This window comes from Pan paniscus, chromosome 1 (assembly GCF_029289425.2).
Source record: "Pan paniscus chromosome 1, NHGRI_mPanPan1-v2.0_pri, whole genome shotgun sequence".
Classification (NCBI taxonomy): Eukaryota; Metazoa; Chordata; class Mammalia; order Primates; family Hominidae; genus Pan; species Pan paniscus.
The window spans coordinates 100,268,176-100,276,009 of record NC_073249.2 but is presented as its reverse complement, the minus strand read 5'-3'; the positions used below and the strand labels follow the sequence as shown (position 1 = coordinate 100,276,009).

Below are 7,834 nucleotides of genomic sequence, written 5' to 3'. Positions count from 1 at the left end.
GAAGTCTCAGGGATCGATCCAGCTCGAGACCCCCTCGCTCCCCCGCACAGTCGGACCTTAAAATTGGAGGGTTTTAACATCTCGACATCATGAGATTCTACCTTTAGGTCTTTTCTTCCGTTCTGTCCGCCAAGTCGGCCTCTTCCGAGTTTGTTGACCAGGGCCAGCCAGGCAGAAGGCTGGTTTCGCTCAAAGAGGATCCCCTCGCCCTCCTGGAGCTTCAGGCCTGTTTCCGTTGGGTCTGCAGAGAAGCCTTAGGGGCCACTTCCTTCGGCATGGGGAGGGGGAGCAGGTGCGCGCTGCGCGGGGAAGAAGAGGGTTTGACTGCTGTTCTCGACCCCCGGCGCCAAACCTCCACCCCGGTGCGCGCCCCTCCAGGCTCCTGCTGGTCCCACTCGCCGGTAATTAGGTCTCCGGTCAGCCTCAGCTCCCGAGACACCCAGGCCCAGAAGGACACGTAGGGGAAAGCAGCTACTCACTTCGGTCCTGTCCGCAAGGGATCCCTTTCTGACGGGAAAGAAAGGTGGCGAGTCCCGTTCTGTTGAGTAAGCGGAAGAGAGATCAAAGGGAAGAGAAGAAAAATCCTGTGAGGTTTCAGGATCTAAAGTTACCATGAAGTCGACCTAACCTCGTCTGGAGGTCCTCCCGTGGCTGGCGAAGGTGAGTCGAGTCTCCGTCTTCAGTTTGTCAAAGTGGACAAAGCCTACGACAACTGCCAGTACCAGCTACTAGGCATCCGCAGTCTTTCCAGTTGGTGGTACTGGAGCCTCCCTACCCAGGATTTCCGTGGATTCCAAGGGTACAACTAAACAGCTTTTGTTGTTCCAACTGCTCTTATTTGAAGAAAGGGCCGATCTGTTGAGAAGCACATAGGAAAACCACTTCCATAAGAGTGTAGCTACTGTTGTTGAGACTGTCACATTCTCCCTCCTCCTCCTCCCTCTTCCTAGAAATGTGCAATGAAAATTAATCCCCATGATCGGCCTGTTGTACTTTCAATGTACAGTTGGCAGAACCTAAGGTAACTCTAGGAGGTTCCGGGATGAATATTTGAAGTATGACACAGTCATTTTTATTTGCACGTGCATTCCAAAAACACATTGGACAAACACATCCAGTTCACCTGTGCCACACTTACAAAGACGCGAAAAGAGGGACTACATACAAACAAGTGAAAGATGTAATCAAACGGCTTTTAAATGTCTGCTGTTTCCACTGAAGGTCTTCTTCTCTGGATACACCTACCAGTGTCTTCTCTTTCTCCAAAACCAGACATTCAAGTGCCAGACCCTGAAATCAGTTTTCTGGTTCCAACTTGTTCTTCCCCATTCTGTATCTCTGCCCCTCCACTCTCTTCTTTCATATGCAGGAAAGTTCAGCTCTCCCTCAGTTTCCAATTTGCAACATCCCATTCGAAGAATGCAATGACCAGCATCAAAAATTAGACACCTTCCATGGGACTCCGTCTGTCTCTTAGTTGGAGCTTCTATAACAATGTACCATAAATTGGGTGACTCATCCTAAACAGACATTTCTCACAGTTCTGGAGTTTGCAAGTCTAAGATCAAGGTGCCAGCATGGTAGGGTTATGGTGAGGAACCTCTTCCTGGTCATAGACTGCCATCTTCCCACTGTGTCTTCAGGTGGCTGAAAGAGGGGGAAAGAGCTCTCTAGTGTCCCTTTTATAGGGGCACTAATCCCACTCAGGAGGACTCCACTCTCTGGATCTAATTACCTCCCAAAGGCCCCTCCTAATAATTTTAACACATTTCCTGGGGTGGGCAGGGGAAGGTTAGGGTTCCAATCAAGGTATTTTGGGGGGACACAAACATTAGGTCTCCTGTGATCTTTCTAGAAGAAGAAATTATACATGACCCAAAGTTTTGTACATTTCACAGTTAGAAATAAAGAAAACTTTTTCTAAGATTTTGAAAGGCCTGAAATGTGAGGCCAACCAACCCCATCACTAAAATCTGGACTCTGTGCTGAGTGTTGTGGACTTTTTGCGTGTTCATCCTCCCTGCAGACAACTGAAGATTTATTCTCTCCAGAGGGTAGAAGAGAAGATGTATTGGGAGAACCCACCCCCAATATTTCAAAGTAGGTTCTTTCTATTTTCCGTAAGTGTCAGCTGGCTGAAAAATAAAGAGACAGTACAAAGAGAGGAATTTTGCAGCTGGGCCACCAGGGGTGGCATCACATATCAGTAGGACCATGATGCCTGCCTGAGTCTCAGACCACCAAGTTTTCATTAAGGGTTTCAAAAGGGGAGGGGGTGTAAGAACAGAGAGTAGGTACAAAGATCACATGCTTCAAAGAGCAAAAAGCAGAACCACTGATAAGGGTCTAACAAAGATCACGTGCTTCTGAGGGAACAGGGCAAAGGGCAAAAGCAGAACCACTGATAAGGGTCTGTGTTCAGCAATGCACATATTGTCTTGATAAACATCTTAAACAACAGAAAAAAGGGTTCCAGAGCAGAGAACCGGTCTGACCACAAATTTACCAGAGCCGAGTTTTCCTAACCCTAGTAAGCCTGAGGGTTCTGCAGGAGACCAGGGCTTATCTCAGTCCTTATCTCACTGCACAAGACAGACATTCCCAGAGTGGCTGTTCATAGACCTCCCCCCAGGGATGCATTCTTTTCCCAGGGTATTAATATTAATATTCCTTGCTAGGAAAAGAATTTAGCAATAAGTTTCCTACTTGCACGTCCATTTATAGGCCCCCTGCAAGAAGAAAATTATGGCTCTTTTTGCCCGACCCCACAGGCAGTCAGACCTTATGGTTGTCTTCCCTTGTTCCATAAAAATTGTTATTATTCTGTTCTTTTTCAAGGTGCACTGATTTCATATTGTTCAAACACACACGTTTTACAATCAATTTGTACAATTAACACAATTATCACAGTGGTCCTGATGTGACATACATCCTCAGCTTATGAAGATAACAGGATTAAGAGATTAAAGACAGGCATAAGAAATTATAAAAGTATTATTTGAGAACTGATAAATGTCTATATTAAGATGAAATCTTCACAATGTACTTTCCTCTGCTGCAGCTGCAGCTTGTCCCTCTGTTTGGGTTCCCTTACTTCCTGTAACAAGGATCCTTGGTCCCAAGGGGGCAATCAGCATAGATGAGCAAAGACTTGTGTCCCACACTGAAATGAGAGGGATGAAGTGACAGCATATCTTGATCTATGTGATGGTTACATAAGTTATGACCTATTTCAAAGCTTATTATGCTGTGTGAAAAAGAACAAAACCAGAGGACTTGCACAACCTGACATTCAGACTCACTCTAAGCTGTTATAAACAAGGCAGTGTGCAAGCGGCATTGGGAGACACAAATACATCAACAGACTGACTTGGGAGACCTGAAACTGACCACAGCTGTAAGGTCCATAGGTTTTTTGTTTGTTTGTTAATTTCTTTTTGTTTTCTGAGACAGGGTCTCACTCTGTCACCCAGGCTGGAGTGCAGTGGCCTAATCTCAGCTCACTGCAAACTCTGCTTCCCATGCTAATGCAATCCTCCTGCCTCAGCCTCCCAGGTAGTTCATACTACATGTGCATTTTAGTAGACATGAGGTTTCGCCATGTTGTCCAGACTGGTCTCCAACTCCTGGGCTCAAGTGATCCACCAGCCTCTGTCTCTCACAGTGCTGGGATTACAGGCATGAACCACCATGACTGGTCACAGGTTTTCAATAAAAGCAGTTCAATGGGGCAAAGGAAATAGTTTCAATTAATTGACTTTCACAAAGAAGAAAGGGGAGATGAACAAGGTTATTTCTCCCTCACACTACACTTGAAAGTAACTTGAGGCACATTATAGACCAAAACTTAAAAGCTAAAGATATAAAGCATTTCAAGGATACTTTGTGACTTGTTGGTAGACAGAGATTTATTAAACAAGGCACAGAAAAAAACATGTATAAAGGAAAGACTTGATAAATTAGACTTCATCAATATTAGCCACATCTTCTCATCAAAAGATGCCACAAAGAACTTGAAGAAATGAGTCAGCCTCAGACAGGGAGAAAATAGTCACAAAACCTATCTGACCCCCAAACCCTGTAACTATAATGTATGGTGAGATCTTCTTACCTGGTAATGAAAACAACAACAACAAAACAAAAACAAAAAATAATCAACCCAAGTATGCTAGAAGGGTAAAAGACTTGAACAGATACATAAGAATAAAAGGTACACACATGGTCAATAAAGCACATACAATATGTTTAGTTATCAGGAAAATGGAAATCAAGACCACACTGAGACACCACTATAACTCCCAGTAGCATGGCTAAATTTATAAGGAGAGGAAACACCCAATCTTGGAGAAGATGAAGAACAACCACAACTCTCACACGTCATTGGTGGAAATGTAAAATGACACAACTACTTTGGGACAAGTTTTGTCATTTTTTATGAACTTGCCCATATCCCACTCTTTGGTACCAGCAATTCGGCACCCAGGTTTTCCCAAGAGACACGAAAACAGATGCCCTCAAAATCTCTTGTGAGAAGAAAGTTCAAAGCAGGCTTATTCAGAATAGCCAATACCAGTTTATTCAGAATAGCCAATATCCAGACTCTCATTATCAGGGTGGGGGTGGGGCGGGAATGGCAAAAAAACTGTGCTGTTTCTTTGCAATGGAATACTACTCAGCAATGAAAGAGGAATGAACTTCTGCTACACTCAGCAATGGATAGAGCCAGAGACATTATGCAGAGAGAAAGAAGCATGTAGAACAGAGTAGATGCACCGTGATTCCATCTGCGTGAAGTTCTAGAAGCAAAGGTAAAGTGAAAACAATCTGGAGAGTGATTGTTCACAAATAAGGCAGAGGACAACGACAATGATTTTTATAATTCTGGTGATTACGTTGTTGATTGAGTAGTCACTAAATCCAGGCACATCTGACAACAACGGTGTAAGGTAGAGTTTGTGAAGTGGCCCAACCTTCCACAGAAAAATGTTGAGGCACATAAAATGTAAGATACTTAACCAAGGTCAGGCAAGGACTGACACAGATTTCCAACACAGAACCTGGGTTCTTGGACATAGATTAGACTGGACCTGTCCACTTCTCTGTTTCAGGTGTCTCTGGGATTCTCAGCTGCACCGGAGGAGAGAGAGAAGGACAGAGAAGGAGACAGAGGGAGAGAGGAGTAGGGAAGAAATGGAGGGAGGCACAGGGCCTGTAGCTGTTGAAGAGCAGAGAAGTAACTCTTGCCAGTGTATTTACAGTATAGAAAAGTTTTCTGGCAATCAGGACATTAGCAGATGCTAAGCTTGCTGTGGTCAGGAGATGAATTTGATATGCCATAGATTTAGAAATTAAAACGAAACCCTAAAGTTATTGGAAGAGAATGTAGCAGAATACATTTCTGCCTTAAGAGATAACAGGAAAAAATAAAGCAAAGTAGAATTTAACCAAAGTTATCAACTTCTGCTCATCAAGAATCACCATGAAAAGGGAGAAGGTGAGCCACAGACTGGGAGAAGATAATTGCCCCGTGTTTACCTGAAAAAAAAAAAAAAAACTCAAATCTTGAATATAGAGAGTACTTTTTACAAATCAGTAATAAAAAGCAAAGCCAATTGAATTAGGGAAAATGCTTCAATAGCCTCTCTTCTCAAAGGATTGCTAAATGGTGAAAACGCATTAGTAAATATGCTCAACAGCATTACTCATTAAAGGAAACACAAATTGAAGCCATGATGTGGTACCGTTTTACATCCACCAGAATGGGTTTATTTAAAAGACAGTAAACATCACGTGCTGTCAAGGATGTTCAGCCAGTGGAACTCTCCTTGCTGGTGAGAAAGCATTCTGGAAGAAACCATTTGGCCGTTTCTAATAAAGTTAACATTACACCTACCGTATGATTGAACAATTCCAGTACTTGGTATTCCTCAAAGGAAATGAATGCACGTGTCCACAAAAAGACCCCACACAAGAAGAATCTTCATTCGCCTTGTCCAGCTAGTGGAATCTGTTTCTTACCAGCAGGAGTAGAAGTCTGAACATTTCTGGCCCTAGCCTCTTGGTATCAGAGTCGCCAAGGAAAATACAACGCAGTCAAGCACTGGACGGAAAAACAACACATTATTCACACAGAGAGGAGACACAGCCGGGTGTGGGCTCCGCTTCAGTAGTGGGCGTTGGTCCCCCATGGCCATCTGGTCCCTCCATTTGGCCTGCACACACAGCCTCTTGAGAAGCAGAAGAAAGGGCCCCTCCCCCTCCCCTCAGCGGGGAGCAGATACAGCAGCTGGCCAGGTGCCAGTTGATGCACATGTTTAAGTGGAACAAAGGGGTACACAGTCTGATCGGGGGAAAGATACTCCCACACAAGGAGGTGAGTCCAGCACAGGCTCTGAGGACTCCTTATCTCTTGGGAAGGAAGTGCTCCAGGCCCAAGGCCCATTCCTACCCGGCAGAGTGGAGGTGGAAAGACCCCTGGCACGAGATTGCCTTTCCCCACACTTTCCTGTTGGCATACAAACTTGGCGACGAGCTGGGAGACAAGCCATTGTAGGCCACAACAAACAGTTTGAAGTTTAAAGTCATTAAAAGCTTGTCGTTTCGTGTGTAACAGCCCCAGTGACTGGAAAACAGGTTCTGAGGGCACCATTGCCTTCGTGTAAGCCACCAACAGGGCTGACTTGGTTATTTGCTGTGTGAGGCTCGGAAACGGACGGAGCACGTCCAGGGCTTCCCTTGGATTCCTCGCCAGGTTAGTGGGCTGTGAGGTCTCTTTTCCTTTCCCTGAGGCGCCTGGTTGCAGGGAGCAAAAGTGGATAGCTGACGGCCTGGACAAACGACATTGCCGTGACTCGGATTCGAACCGAGATTGCTGCGGCCACAGCGCAGAGTACTAACCACTATACCATCATGGCGAGCCACAGGCCAAGCGATGATACCTGGGCTTGCTCTAGTAATTTTGACATCAATAGATTTCGATTATTAGGCGGCTTTGTTCCCAGACAGCCACAGGGGGATCGCGCTATTCTTTCATACCCGCTCTGCTTTTCCCTCCCTTCCTCCCAATCCTCATGCGTGATGAGAAAAATTCTTATCTCCTCCACTCCAGCCTGGGCCTCTCTCGCGAGGTCTCTCTGTCCTCGTCCGCACCTCCTCTACTTCTCTCCCGCCTCTCCGTATTTCTGCTTTTCACCCTTCCTCTCTCCCGCCGGACCGACCGAAGCAGAGGTGAGCGAGGGTAGCGCAAGCAGCGTAGCGAGTCAGGTGAAGGCGGAGCCAAGAACTGCGAGAGCTATCACTAGAGCCCACGGGGCGTTCTGCTTGCTTCCCTTCGGACCCACGCGATTCAGGCTCAGGGAGTCGCGGACCCGGGCGTTTCCAGGATGCTGGGTCTGATGCCTGCGAGGGGCAGGACGAGGCGAAGGCCATTCCGCTGCCCTTCCAGCTTCGGTATCACCCAATGCACGGGTTTCAACCGTAGCCGGCAAGCTGCCCCTCTCCGGTTTTCCGAGGCTTTGGAGCCTGCACAATTGTTCTACAAAAGGCGGTGGCTCCGCCTAACGTTAGATGGACGCTTGCTCTGCGTGGTGATACCAGAGCGAGAGTCGACTGTTCCTGTGTCGCAGTCGGGTGGTGTGCTTGCTTCCAAGTCTGGAGGCGGGTGGTTCGAGCTCGTTCTATGGAACGTTTCCTGCATTTTAAAAATGCTTAAACCGCTGGCAACTTTCTTCTATCCAGCACATGCACTCATGGAAAGGCAGAGCGAGACCAACTTTACCCTCCTCTCATCCCTCTCCCTCTCCCCCTCCCCCTCCCCCTCCCCCTCCCTCTCCCT

At 46.4% G+C, this 7,834-nt stretch overlaps 1 non-coding gene across 1 annotated transcript; it reads right to left on the bottom strand.

Moving 5' to 3' along the window:
• Nucleotides 1–6,842: 6,842 nt before the first annotated feature.
• TRNAH-GUG (transfer RNA histidin (anticodon GUG)) lies at nucleotides 6,843–6,914 on the bottom strand. The gene has a single exon. It is a non-coding gene; the product is annotated as a tRNA-His (tRNA).
• Between the last annotated feature and the right edge of the window lie 920 nt (nucleotides 6,915–7,834).